This window comes from Cyprinodon tularosa, unplaced genomic scaffold (genome assembly GCF_016077235.1).
Source record: "Cyprinodon tularosa strain WSP-4 unplaced genomic scaffold, ASM1607723v1 ctg259, whole genome shotgun sequence".
In the NCBI taxonomy this organism is placed as follows: domain Eukaryota; kingdom Metazoa; phylum Chordata; class Actinopteri; order Cyprinodontiformes; family Cyprinodontidae; genus Cyprinodon; species Cyprinodon tularosa.
Window position 1 is genome coordinate 192,042 of NW_024038958.1, and position 14,871 is coordinate 206,912.

Genomic DNA, 14,871 nt, shown 5'->3' on the forward strand with positions numbered 1-14,871 from the left:
ACTTAAGTCAATCCTAAACCAGTTCTGATGTGCGTTTGGACTCACTGTCCTGTTAGAACATAGTTTGGTCTTCAGTCCTTTGATCCAAACAAGTTACTATTCTCAGATTAAAGGGCACAGGGGAAGATGTTAAAAGATAAGCTGGTACTAGTAAGGCTCAAGGTTGCCGTGAACATGAATGTTTTGAAGAAACAGTATCACAGAGATTTACAAATAAGATAAATAAACCCCAGCTACAAATCAACATCGATTAAGAGGTGCAGCTTTCTGCACAGACAAGCCAGCCAAATACCTTCTGGGAAAGAAAGTTAAGAGGCCTATTAACAGAACATGGAACGTATAACACAGGGTACATTTACAGAGATTCATTCAAAAGACTGCAGCTGTAAGAGTCATAGAAACTCCATGGAAACACACTGGAGACCCCATAATTAGAGTGTGATTAGATGGTCTAATAGAATCAGAACAGATACAAAGACCCGCCTGAAAAACCACAAATCTTTCTGGGATTACTGAATGACGTTTCAAATGGGAGAATCTCTTACAAGGGCTCATTGGTGAGAGGATCCAAATAGATGACATCATTGCAGTGATCGGAAAACTCTTCTGCCTGCATGGCAAACCGTTTCAAACACAGCTGAGGAGGAAAAGCAGAAAACGGCAGGCAAGGGGATGACGACATGTAAAGTTGCTGGGAAACGAAATCTAAGACGGATCTGGTTTGGAACAAACCCAGTAATAATGAAAATGAAGCTGGCCTCCAGAGAGAAGCCACTGGTCATACAGAGAGGCTTAGATCAGCAACTGTATCAAAGGGTCGGTAGAACTCAGTGAGTATCTTTTATTATAACTATCTATCAATAATAAAAACCATTTCAATGTGATTAAAGAAATTACATTCTTACATCTTGCATCCTAATGCAAAGAATCAGGTGTTGCATCTGACCCTGATGCAGGGGTTGCTGTTTCAACATATTACAAATACAAAATATTATACCGTTACTTAAATAATTATTACTTATTTTACTACTACTTGCAATAAAAATGTAAAAAAAAAAAAAATGTTGCAATCATTGCTTAAGGTTCTTGTTCAGGGACCCAGAGTGGAGGCTGTGTGGATCAAACCGGGTACTTGCAACATTCTCAGAGCACAAGCGCACTGCTCTAACCACTAGACCAACACTCCCCTCTCAACAACTAATAATTTTACTAAAGTAATATTAATACATCATTCATTAACTTTGATCAGAAAGCTATTACATATTTCTATGATTGTATAATTAACCTTTATTTAATCAACTTTCAGTAAAGCCATTCAGCATGCAAAATAAACTTTTGAGAATACTGGGCCTCCAAGCCGATGTGGAAAACCATAATGGAATAAAAATAAATATGTCCACAGTAATAGAACCTTTGCATCATTCACGTTTTTATTCAAATGCATGTATATTTTATCAAATCAAATGACTCAGTCTATTCTCCTCAGCACAGAAAAACATAGTTATGAAAGGACACGGACACATTTGCTCATTTAAACAGACATAAATCTTCTGTTCCTGCTCTAACATAAAGAACTTTATTGTATTTAGGTAAAAAAAAAATAAAAAATTAATGTTCATAATCTGGGAACAGAGGGGGAACTGTTGGGGACCATGTTCTATGGGCCATATGGTCTCTGTACAAGCTGTGCAGAAATTTGGGCGGTATTATGCACTGTTCCCAGTGCATGTTGGACCCAGGAGGGCTTCCCTCTGTCACCGGTCCTGTTCACAACCTTTATCTGAAGGATTTCTAGTCACAGCCACTGGATGGGGTCTGGCTCGAGACTTGGCAAATTCATCACTGCTTTTTGCAGATGACGTTCAGCTGGCTCTCTCCTTCCAAGACCTACAGCATGCGCTGGGATGGTTTGCAGCTGAGTGGGAATTGGTTGGGATAAGAATCAGCTCTTCCAAACCAAAGGCAAAGGTTCTCAAACACAAAAAGGTGGCTCATACCTCAACTGGAGGAGTTCAAGTATCATGGGGTCCTGCTAGACTTAGACCATTTTTTTCTCTTGAGTGCTTACAGCACTAGTGGGTCTTTGCGGCAAAGGACCACAGGTCGGATTCGAACCCAGGTCGGCTGCTTCGAGGACTAAGGTCTCCATACTGGGTTGCGTGTGCTAACCACTTTGTACAACTTTCAGAACATTTCCTTTCCATGAAGTGCAGCAGTGATCAAATGTAAACAATGTGGGAGAAGAGACGTGGTGCAAAAAAGCATTGATATGGAAGTTCAGAGCATTTAAATATGTACGGTGCAAATATGCAGTATTTTGGTTTGGTGTTATCAGTGTAATGCAGAGTCTCGGACTGAATTCATTCTATTCTCAATGGAGTGGGAATTCAAAAGAAGTACCGGTGCAACTTCTACTATTATATGGACGCACCACCGTTGGTGAAGAGAGAGCGGAGTGAAATGGCAAAATTTCTCAATTTACCATTTGGTCTGCATTTCTACCTCCACCTGTTGTCATGAAATCTGGATCATGACTGAAAGCACAAGATCCTAGATACAAGCAGCTGAAATTAGCTTTCTCCTCAGCGTGGCTGGGCTCTCCCTTACAGATAGGGCGAGGAGCTCAACCATCAGCGAGAAGCGCTTTCTTCACATTGAGAGGAGTAGGCTGAGGTGGTGCAGACATCTGGTTTTGATGCCCCTTGGATGCCTCTCTCTAGAGGTATTCCATGCACATTCAAACAGGAGAAGGCCCCAAAGACGACTCAGGACACGCTGGAGGGACTATGTTTCCCAGGTGACCCTGAATGCCTAGGGCTTCGCCGAGAAGTGCAGGAGCAACTGGAAAGTCTTGGAATATCTGCTGCGACTGCAGTCCACCTGACCCAGTCCCAGATAAGCAGAAGCAGTGAGTATGAGTAATAATGAATAAATGCTTAAAATATTGGTCTGTTTTATATTATTTTAAACAACTGCGACAATGATTGCAGCTGTCCATTTCCCTTCAGCCAAGAAAAAACCTCATGAAAAAATCTAAATGAGGATGTTTTTTTCTTCACTCTTCCTGTTTGTGATCACTATGACATAATTTACAAGGTAAATATTTAAAACCTATCAACAAACATTTTATATGAATCCGCGTTTCCTTACAGTCATCGATGTGTCATAGCACAGATCATGCTGACTAATCTTGTTGATTTATGTTAACTGTCAAAAACATGCATTTGTGGTTAATGAATTATGACATGACAGTGAAGTAACATATTTAACTAGGTGTTAAGAAGATTACATTTATTTCCTCTCAACAAATTAGAAGATTGTTGCTATAAATGCTCTGGAGCGTCCCTGCAGACCTGAATGCTGATGTTTTATACCTGATATGTTAGCCTCAGTTCCATTAGCCCCAACAGGAAGAGTGCTCTCTCCTGGAGAGCAGGTTTAAAAGCTTAAACATGATAACAGGAATTTATGTTAACTGTCTAAAAGAAGCCTGTTTTTTTTCTTCTGTGCCAATTGCTGCTCTGGGGTTTCATCAGTTTCCCACTTCAGAAATGATATCAAAACATCCAATTGTTGAAGCATATAAGTAAGTATTTTATTCTTAGGACTTAAAGCCTGAAAAATTGAAATAGACAAGCTAAAATTAGTTTGCGTTATCACCCTACCTTCATATCTAACATCCTGCATCCTCTCAAGAAGTAGGTTAACATATTTGATCACAAATTTCCCCTACTAAGGTCATGAGCAGTGTCGTGTGAAGTTTTTTTTTCAAAGGCAATATTTGTATGCCCTCCATACTGTGTATTTTTTTTTTTCTTTCACAAAGCTAGTCAGTTTAGATATGTTAGTATTATGCTTGTAATTTTAATTTTAACTTTAAGGATTTTGTCTTATTTAAAACTAAATATGCTGTTCTTAGTAACAAATATACTTCGACCCTGCAATGGTTATGAATTCTGTGCTTCTCACACACACACACATACACACACCCACACACACACATACACACACACACACACACACACACACACACGCACAAGAAGCTTTTTCAATTCAAAAGCTTCTTGGATGGGAAGTGAAATGTCTTCAAACTTTAAAACAAAGTCCAGTGGATTGTTTCTAATTTTCTTTTTTTGGAATGACTATGACCTGGATAACGAGAATCTTCACCAGCATAAATTAAGTATCTTGAGTCCTTAGGGTTAGTTATAAGAGGTCAGGGGAAAGCGATATCAATAAATATGTTATATGTTGTGGGATATGTTTTCATTGTAAACTAAGGGACAATGAGTGCAGAGTGGGTAGAATTTTCTGGGCCTCAAACCTGAGAAGGAGCGATTTCTGGGACAGGTTTAGAACTACTCTAAAGTTGTTTTAAGTCAGAGAGAGCAAATAAATCTTCTTCTGGATATGTACAGTGTGTGTTAGTCCATGCTGTTGTAAATTCCAACACCATCACTGTCAACCATTGGGGATAAGCCTTCTTAATGCCTTGGGCCTAGAACAGCTCCCAATCTTTTGCCTGATGAAAAACCAACAAAAAATTCCTGCCTTTATTAGCTCAAGGCTCAGAGACATTTGTTGTATCATATTCGACATGTCAGGGGTTGATCCAAGACCCTCATTGTTCTCTCGTTCTCTCTCTTCTTACAACAACAAGGCCTGTTCTCTGCTCCAAATGAGGTAGAATGGGTTAATGATGGTTGCGTGCAGACATGGCTATGCCCTTAATAATTACCTCGCTGCCTCTGCCTCCAGGTGTTCAGTAGACAGCTAATGATGGGCTGTCTGAGAGCAAGAGAAAGCTGAGGGTGAGGCAAAGAGCAGTGCAGACGAGGATTGGCTGCCATCACCACATCGACAACTTAGTGGCATATAAGAGCAAGAAAATGAAGAGGTTTGAAAATAAATTCTATTTTAAAAATGTTCAATGCGATTGTCAAAAATACATTTATATTGTTTACACATTTCACATTGTTTTCTACAGCCAAATGCTTTCAGTGTGCTTCATTTTAATGCCACACACTGACTAACAGAAAGAAATGAAAATCTGGAAACATTTGATGTGTTAGTATTATGGTAAATAAATCTGCTGCAAACACAAAAAGTGATCCAAATCCAAAAATGAGACAAGCACTCACAAGCATTAGACACACAAACATACAAAACATGGCGAACAAAAGACACTATCGAAAAGAGAAATGCCGCATTCAAAGAAAAGACACATAAGCAAAGTGCAAAAATGGTGCAAAAACATAAATGCTGCAAACAAAAAATGGTGGTGGGAAATGGGATAAAGATGGTTAAATAGAGGGAAACCTTACCAAAAAATGCAACATTGTCAGAGGCTGCAACAGACCTGAGACTTGGCTGAATGCAGCTGTAACTGAATCAAGGTTGTTCTGTTCAAGTGGGCTGAGTGATCCACACATTTTTTTGTGTATGTCTAAAAAAAAGTTAGGTAATAGTCTGTCTTTTGTTGTTGACAGTATTCAATATTTTGTGTCACGCAAAATTCAAGCAAATTCCTTTATATTTTATAATTGTAATGAGAGAAAATGAATAAAGGTCCATGCAGTTAAATCCCTTTGAAAGATTTAACAACATGGGTGGATTAAAAAAAAAATTCCCTGTATTAGCAAATATTTTGCATTTTGCTCATTTTCATAGTTTTTTCCAATATAATTAGCTTAGATCGCCCATAGAAAATCTTGTAGATGCAACATAGTTTGACCAAATCCCAATGTATCCCTTTCACTTTATAGTCCCGCTTAAATGTTTTGGATATTTACAAAGTGAAGTTTTAATGAAGATAATAAGTAGGTGTAGGTGCTGAGAGGAGGGAGCGGTCCAAGCTTACATCCATCATGGACAATACCTTCCACCCTCTGCACCAGACAGTAGAGGAGCTGAGCAGCTCCTTTAGTGAAAGACTTTTACACTTTGTTTGTAAAAAAAAAACGACCACCACCGTAGGTCATTCATCCATGCTGCAACCAGACTCTACAATGTGACACTGCAACAGCAATAACTTGTGCAATGTATAATTTGCAATTACTATTTGATACCCTGTGCAATAATCTGTTTCTCTATATTTGAAACCCAGTGCAATAGCTATATATATAAATATAAATATCAATCTATATAAATACCCATGTAAACACCCTGTGCAATAACCCTGTATAATAATCCTACAGTACCATAAACAAAAAAAAAAACTGTCATAGGTTGACTGTATCTGCTGTATCCGTTGCACCTTTTTCTTCCTTTGGGACATTCTTCTTCTCCTTTGACTATTTGAGCTGATGTAACAAGTAAATTTCTCCACTCTGAGATCAATAAAGTCAATCAATCAATCAATCAATCAATCAATCAATCAATCAATCAATCAATCAATCAATTAACACTTATTAATTTAATTTACCAGCAAATGTAGATATTTAAACTGGTTGTGATCCTCAGTTTGAATCAACAACTAATATATGTTAACTAATGTAATTTATAATTTCAATTTGTAATTGTCAAACATTAACCAAACCAAAAGCCACATCTCTATATAATCATGCTGTTAACTCAAAAGAGTGTTCAGCACTAGCCCTTAAGACAAAATATCATAAAAAAAATTTGGTAAATAAGATTATTATCTCTTAATAAACTCTTCAATAATGCTAAAAAGAAAAACATACACTAAACTACTGATAGAAAAGCTTTCATTTCTTAAAAATATGATCTTAAATTTTCCTTTAGCATTTGTTTTTTCCATTTCACATAGTTATAAATACAGGGATTAGTAAGTGAGTAAAACGAGAGTTGCAGTTCAAAATATACAATTAAGGCAAGTAACTGATTAACAGGGGCAGGTGCGGGCAATTGATGACAAAAAGAAAACGGGAATCAGCTCTCGGCTCAGAGAACAAAAACAGTTAACTATCCTGTCCATCAGCTACAAAATGTAACTAGTTAAGAACAAATTGCAAGAATTCATATTTGAGTTTTATTAATCATTCATGAGTCATTTTTAACGTGGCCTACTAAAGATTTAGCAGGGGGATACATCAAGGAAGTTGCAGATACGATTACACTGAAATGGACTTTTAGCCTTGTCTTGAGCCAGAATAACCTCATCAGTATGCATATAATAGCCCAGTCTGATTAGAAGAAATGTCAGTGGTTAAATGTAACTAGGCCATTCAGTCAGTGAAATCAATTATACTGAGGAGGAAAAAGTATATGGCATTTTGTTTTGATACAAGTGCTTCCAAGGCTCTGTTGCTTGATTGCTGTGGAAAAGACTGAACAAAAACCACTTGAGCTCCTTGTTAGAAGAACATCAAGTTTCCTAAGGAGTGGAGTATAATCCTGCAGTTCTAGAGATGTTATTAGCATAACCCCATGTCAAAGGACACAACTATCTAATGAGAGAATATTGTAAAGAGCAAAATGTTAAACCAGTGTGTGTATAAACGTAAGAGGATGTGAACTGTGAATGACACCAGGTTATATTCAAAACCAGCAGCTTGATTAAGGACAGGCAACTCATCATGCTGACAGTAAGAAAAAAAGAAAAAAAAAGAAGCCTCCCACAATGTAATAAACGGCAGAAATTACAAGAATGTATTGACTCAGATGAGTTACTGCTTCGTGAGTGAAGGGTTATCATTCCTTTTTTACTTCCAAATGCTCACACCTGGAACATGGAGCAAGAGCTGCCATATAAAACATTTTTATTTACGCTGTCTGGAATCTAGTTTACACTAAAGGTCTAGTTACCTGCAAAGATGATAAATAATGCAGTTGCGCGTTGTTCACCTCACTTAAGGATCCAAAAAAAATAAAGTCTCAAAAATAAAACAAATGGACTTCAGTTCATATTAATGATAATATTCTGGTATTCAGTCAAATAGCTTTTTTCAGTTCTTATCAAGGAAGAAGTTCCTGCATGTTTTGAAAGCTGAAATTGGGGTCCTGCTTGTGTGTTTAACAAAATATAATCACGGTGATCCTCAGAGAATGTCCCTTATTCTTAAGCTGCAGCTCCATGAAGCTGGGTCTTGCCCTGATGAGCTAGCTCTCCTCTGCTGAGCCATGTCTCTGTGAAGAGTTTAAGCCTGATGCTCCATCAGTTTCAAGCCAATCCTTACCTTCTTGCATCCAAGGTAAAATATTTAGTATTTTTCCTTAGATTCCCACTGTCTTGCATTGACACCCCAGAGAGGACTCAGTTGATTCAGGCTTGTTAAAGGGATAGTTCGGGATTTTTGACATGAATCTGTATGGCATCCTCAGTGCGCGCGACACCATGACCTGACAGCTAGGGCCTGACAACAGCCAGATGCATGTCTCGTTCTGCCCAGCTAGGAGCTAGGCGGAACGAGACATGCATCTGGCTGTTGTCAGGTTAGTAGGCCCTAGCTGTCAGGTCATGGTGTCGCGCGCACTGATACGAACAGAGAGAAAATAGGACCAAGTGATAATGACGTGTGACTTTTTCCACTACAATGTTTTTGGGATGCAAAAATATCACTCTTTTGAACACATAATGCTTTGGGAAGAGAAACGTTTTATTTCGCTGGGTCTAGCAAACCTGTCGGACTACTTTCGGCTTGACCAAAGCTGGACGAGAACTCTGCTCACAGGATGCTGCCAGGGGTAAGTCAGTGTGATTGCATGACACTGGTGATGGGGATGCCATACAGATTCATGTCAAAAATCCCGAACTATCCCTTTAAACAAAAGGAGGATTTTGTTTCAAACGTACAGAATTGTACATAAATCTGGAGAGGTGAACCAGATTGTAAAAAAAAAAATGTCTGCTGATTTCTGACCTTTTTATACAGGTACAGGTGATGCTTTAATTTGCTGCATCATCTCTAGGGCTATAGCTCAGACGTTGAGAGCATCCTACACATTTCCGAATTAAAACCCCCTTAGCCTTCAGCTTCAGCATGATCTTACAGTAAGTAGGTTCATAAATCCATACTTTCCCTTTTATCCCCTTTTCCCTTTTAACACTTTACCACTGGATCCCTGGCCTGGTAATATGATCTGAACAAAAGATAAGCAATTTTAGTATCATCAGATACTATAATGTGGATAAAAAATCTCCCAATGAGCCAGATTATCAACTGCACTAAGAATGCACTGTTGCTTTATATTGTTAGAATCCAATCAGCATGTTTAATCAGATATGGAGAATTGCACACCACAAACACATTGAGACTTGAACTTGTCCCCCCGTTAACCTTTATTTGAGATAGCCCTTCTGGGGAAGAAAGCACACCACAAAGGTTTGTAGTCTAACTGCTTTTGATTTTTACATTTTTTCTGGATTTACCATGTCTTGGATGACTGAATCTTCTACTGCTAACAAATTAACTACATTATGAGTCCTGAGAGCAACACACATTACATCCTAACAGGTTTTATGCAGGTCAGTGAGAAGTTAGAACTCTTCCCTCAATTCACATCTGGTTACAACTTTTTTTAAGTAAAGGCGGCTGCTGTAGTCGTAAGCTAAGCTAAAGTTCAGTGTACTTCTATTAAATGTTCGCCGACCAGTGTGTCACCTTCTCTCTCTGTAGACCTTATTCTCAATGAAAGCTGTCTGAGCACAGAAACGTGACATTGAAATGGTGAGTTCTGGCCTACTGAGTAGTTTTTGACATCCTTTATTGTTTTGCTTTTGAGTTTCATTACTAAGCATCTTTGCACAGTGGTCTGTGTGCAGAGTACCTGTATCTAAATGGAGGCAAAGGGGATTCAGAGGTGGAAAAAATACAGACTGATTGATTTTATTGATCTCACAGTTGAGAAATTTGCTCTTTACATCAGTTCAAATAGTCAAACGAGAAGAATGTGCCAAAGGAAGAAAAAGGTGCATTGATATATGCAGTATATGCAGTGCGTCCACATATGACAGATATTTAATATCTAAAATGGAACTATATATAAACAAAGTCAGAGGTGCAAAATGAAAACACATGCACTTAAGAAGTGGAGAATTTTAAACACAGAGGAGAGGTGATCAATGCAACTAGCGACAGATGAGACTGATTAGCAGAATGGGACCCACTGGACGAGAAACAGAGACAAAGAGCATTAAAACTGAATGAGTGGCAGAATGGTTATTAAACACAGAAACTCCACAGAAAACAGAGACACAAAAGCCAACAAAATACTGGGGAACTCAGAAACAGTAACAAAGAAAACAGAAATAACTCAGATTAGAAAGGACCACAATGACCAATAAGAATCTAAACAGTGAAGAACTAAAAGAAAAACTGACTACAGAATAACAATATCTAAATTACGATACATCCAAAACCTTGAGATGACTGACTATTCGTGAGTGTGGACAGAGCATTTGCATAACGTTGCATAGATTAGGTATCGTAGTTGCTGAGATTTCAAAGTAACTTGTTGCAGCCCTGTTTAGTCGGCAATCAGGTTATGTTTGCTTTATTAAAAGTGTAGGAAGACATGGATGCAATAAGATATTAATAAGGTGGCATAACTTCCCATGTCAATAATGGCAAGGCAGATAAGATGAGATAAGGGTTTTATGTTCTCGGAGAAAACCTAGATTTAACAAAAATAGGTAAAATTCCTGGATATTGATCATTTAGGCCTTCAATCAGATACTTGGGGCTGGAATTAGACATCCCAAGTGGATTCATATTTGGAGATATTCATATTAAGTGAAATGGATTCCCAAAACGGAGCAATGTACCCAAACAGAAACTGCCAGATGTCCATGAGCCCATTATTCAGTATCTGTCTTTTCTCATTAACACAGAGCATGAGTTCATCCATTGGCAAAATCAAGAACTCAAAGGAAAAACTCCCCCAAGAAAACATCCTGGTTATTTGGCTAGGCTCCAGTGTCCCATTCAACATTCAAACGTTAACAAGAGCTGCAAATATCCAGTGTTATGGTTACAGTTGCACCCCATCAATCAGGATCTGTCCGTTTTCCCTAACAAGAGACGCTATCCACAAGAAAAGATGAAAAACTGTTTAACATTTTTTTCCCCCTCACTTGCTGATACAAGAATCCAGAACAATTTCTAAATCCTTTTCAGGAGGATATACTGTCTGTTAGAGTTTTAAATCATTATATTCTCTGCAGTTCATAAAGACAGAAAAAATATTCTTCAGACATAAAACAGTGAAAATAGGAGAGACAATGCACTGAGAAACAAAGAAGAGCACAAACAACAGTGGAAAACCAAATTCTTGAGTTCTTTCATAATTAAGTGGAGAACGTCCATCCATCTTTACTAGATTATGCTATTTTCTTCTCTGGAGTATAAATAAGAAAAAAGGGTTATTGTGGAGAGATTATTTCTGATGCCAGTGGAGAAGGCAGTGCTTTCAAAATCTACACAAGCCCTGGAAACAGCTGTTTCCTCTTTATCAGATTTCAGATAGCATACAGCGGATACACAGGAGAACTGCCAGAGGTTACCAGATATAAAAGAAAAAAGGCAGCCAAACTGTCAACTTCAATTCTCTCATTAAACATTTGTTTCCTCTTTAATGAATAGATAATATGTTTCACTCCAAATAATTGCAAAAAAACCCAGAAAAAAACACCTTTACCAATATCAAAACAAGTTTTTATCCTGAGGCCTCAATGCCTGCCATCTGTGTTGATTTTGTCGTCAACCTTGGGAATATATAAATGAGCCGCATTTTTTCTCTTCCCCTATCCTAGTTGGAAAAAATGGCTCACTGTGTTATAAGTGCAGCAATCATTTCCTTTAATTACCTAAAACCGCTTTTAGCGAAATATATAAAAGAAACAGCTACACCACAGTTCTTTACTTTCAATTCTTCATGCAACAGACAACAGAGGGGATTTCTTACAGCTGCAGGTACTGACACAGGCGTACACATGTTAGTAAGGGACTGGTGTGTTTTTGTTTAAGTCTGGCTTCATAGCAACATTCTTGGATCCAGGTGGACCTGCAAGAGGAGCTGCAGATAAAATCCCTCACAGCAAAAGCTGTACCAATGGGTCTGCTACCAAGCCTCCTGTAAGATCCGATCCTGTGGCATGTATTTAATTTAATATCCAATGCATTCCTCATCCTAGTGATGAGGGCCATCTATCCACCGGGCAGTAGCACAGCAGCTGGTTACCGTGGACACTCATGCTGCATGCTGATATAGAGGGGTTACTGACTACACTAACTAAGTTAGTAAATGAGGCTAAACTAGTTTCACAGGCAAGTCTCTTGGTTGCTTAGGTAACTGGAAATGTGATTCTAGTGGATTACTAAGAGCAGTGCTTTTTATACACACAACAGAAACAACTCATTGTTGGATTATCCTTCTTGCAAAATGTCTCTGCATCCCATTGCTTTTAAGTTGAAGTAAAAAGTTATATGCGGAAACAGTAAACTATGCCATGAAGAGGTGACAGCTGATTTCAGTCAATAATTTGTCAGAACTGAATTTAACCTGAAAATGCTTTTTTTTTTTTTTTTTTTTATACTTTTGCACTTAAGCAATATTGTCTCATTAGTATAATTTTTTTATCCTTGAAAGTATGTTTTTTTTTATTGTAAATTATTATTAACTGTAATGTAAATTAAAAACTCTTCTTAATTATCCTAATTACAGTAAGCCACTAAATAGCTAGCTGTTAAGACACTCATGTCTAGCAAATACAATGGTGTGTCACATAATCAAATGAGTGTAATTCTATCAACCAGAAGTTGCTCAACTTTATGTAGCACTGCACTGCAAAAAATGGAAATCTAAATAAGTATTTTTTTCAAGACAATTTACATTTAAAATAAGAAAAAACAATTGCACTGTCTTATTTTAAGTGCAAAATTTCAAATTATCTTATTTTACGAGGAAAGAATCTAATTCCATTGAAAACTCAACTTATTTACCTGCTCGAAAAAGGAGTAAATACACTTAATTTAAGAGATTTTAACTTATTTCTGGATATTTTTTGCCATGTGATTGCTTTGGCTTTACTCACACATTTGACACATTTTTGCAAGATATTTTCAGCTAAATATTTGCAGGTTTTAAACATATATTTTTTTTGTCAAATTAAAATAAATAAATGACTACTATACTATATTATTGCACAGGACAAAAATTCAGGGTTTTAAATTTAATGTAAAATTCTAGCAAGACCACATTTCTTTTTAAATAAATTGTAAAATGTCTGTATGATCTGGTGAACTGTAGAGTGCCTTGAGGTGACATGTGTTGTGAATTGGCGCTATATAGATAAACTGAATTAAAATAATTGTAAAGTGAAGAAAGAGAAAGATGGCTTATTAGAAACATTCTAATAAGCCATTCTTTTTTATTAGTTCTTGCATGTAAAGAATTGGTTAAAATAATATAAGGATATAAGACATTTCTCACTCTTTCCATTAATGACATTTTTGTCCTGGTTCACATAATGTTATTTTTTATTTAGCCAAATCTGTTAATAATCTTCAACCTACGGTGATTTATGCTTTACAATAGCATATAGTATATTGGATACAATATACAATAGTACTATGAGAACATGGGCAGGAGAACACCTAACTGTCAGTAATTTTCCTACTAAGGTTCATGTTTACTTATATGTCTAATATAATACATGCCTCTAATTATTTATAAAAGTAAATCAAATAGCTTAGTAAAAATGTAAAGTATACTACTCAAAACCTAGAAATTTCACATGTGAAATCAACATATTTTTTAAATTATGGCCAGCTGAGCAATAAGCCCTGATCTAACTCTGCACTTTTTTACCTTGCACTTCAAAGAACTGTTACTCATCTCAGACCTTAGATCCGTCTTGACAGGGTTTGGACTGGTGGGTTTGGAGGTCCTCTTTTTTCTCCAGGAGGCCTGAGGAACGGAAGGAGCTGCAGCTTTGTTAAACAGATGTTCCCGCTCAGCTCTAATCCAAATTACACAGCAAAGCTGGGAGCCACTGGCCACAACCACATAGATGCTGATTGAATGGCAAGGAGGGGGCAAGAAAAGCAGATCCGGCTCAATAAAGCAGCCACATCACGAAATCTGGTCAGCCTTTGAGAATAAAGATGAGACTAAAAGGGAAGCTAGAGGCTTTGGCGTTGGTGCTTCACTGCAGATTTGAGTTATTTTGTTTTCGATGTTGGTTTATAGAAATGTGAGTTTATTTCCCCAGTTCTGTTGAAGGGAGACCCATTTATCAGATTTAATCATAAATACAGATACAATTACTTTTATACCATTAAGGCACTATTTTGAAAGGTATTAGGGGAACAATACTCGCTATTCTAAAAAAGTTCTGATGATTATATTACTTTTCTCAGGGATTCCAGCTTATTATCCTCTGTCTACGTAGAGAAAAGTTTGATAATTTGCTGTAGCGGCTTAATATTTTATTATCTCATACTTCAACTGTGAAAGCTCATGTTATAAATGGATACATGGCTAAAAATGGATTGAGAAAGGTTAAAATTATGCTACAATTATCTACCATGAAACCCCTTGTATTTATTTACTTTTAATTTACTTTCATGTTATTTTCCAGGCAATCTCTTTTCGTTTGACATGCTTTATATTTTGTTTGAATTAAATTACTAGGCTTGAGGTCTTGAAACGGGTATTTGTTTTGCCGTCTTTTGCAAATGAGGACTATTATGATATTGCATTTGCACTGATTCTATCATTTTGGGCCAAGGCAGCTCTGACATCACACCGTAGGTTATAAAAAGCAAGGGAGCCCTCTGTTCACCGGCTGCTGTAAAGACCACCCTCAGCTGAGTAAATAGTAAACCCGTGTGGCAGCATCCTTACTTTTTGAAGCTGCCCATCTACCACATCTGCATTATTTCTTTGACAAAAAAGTGTGTAAAA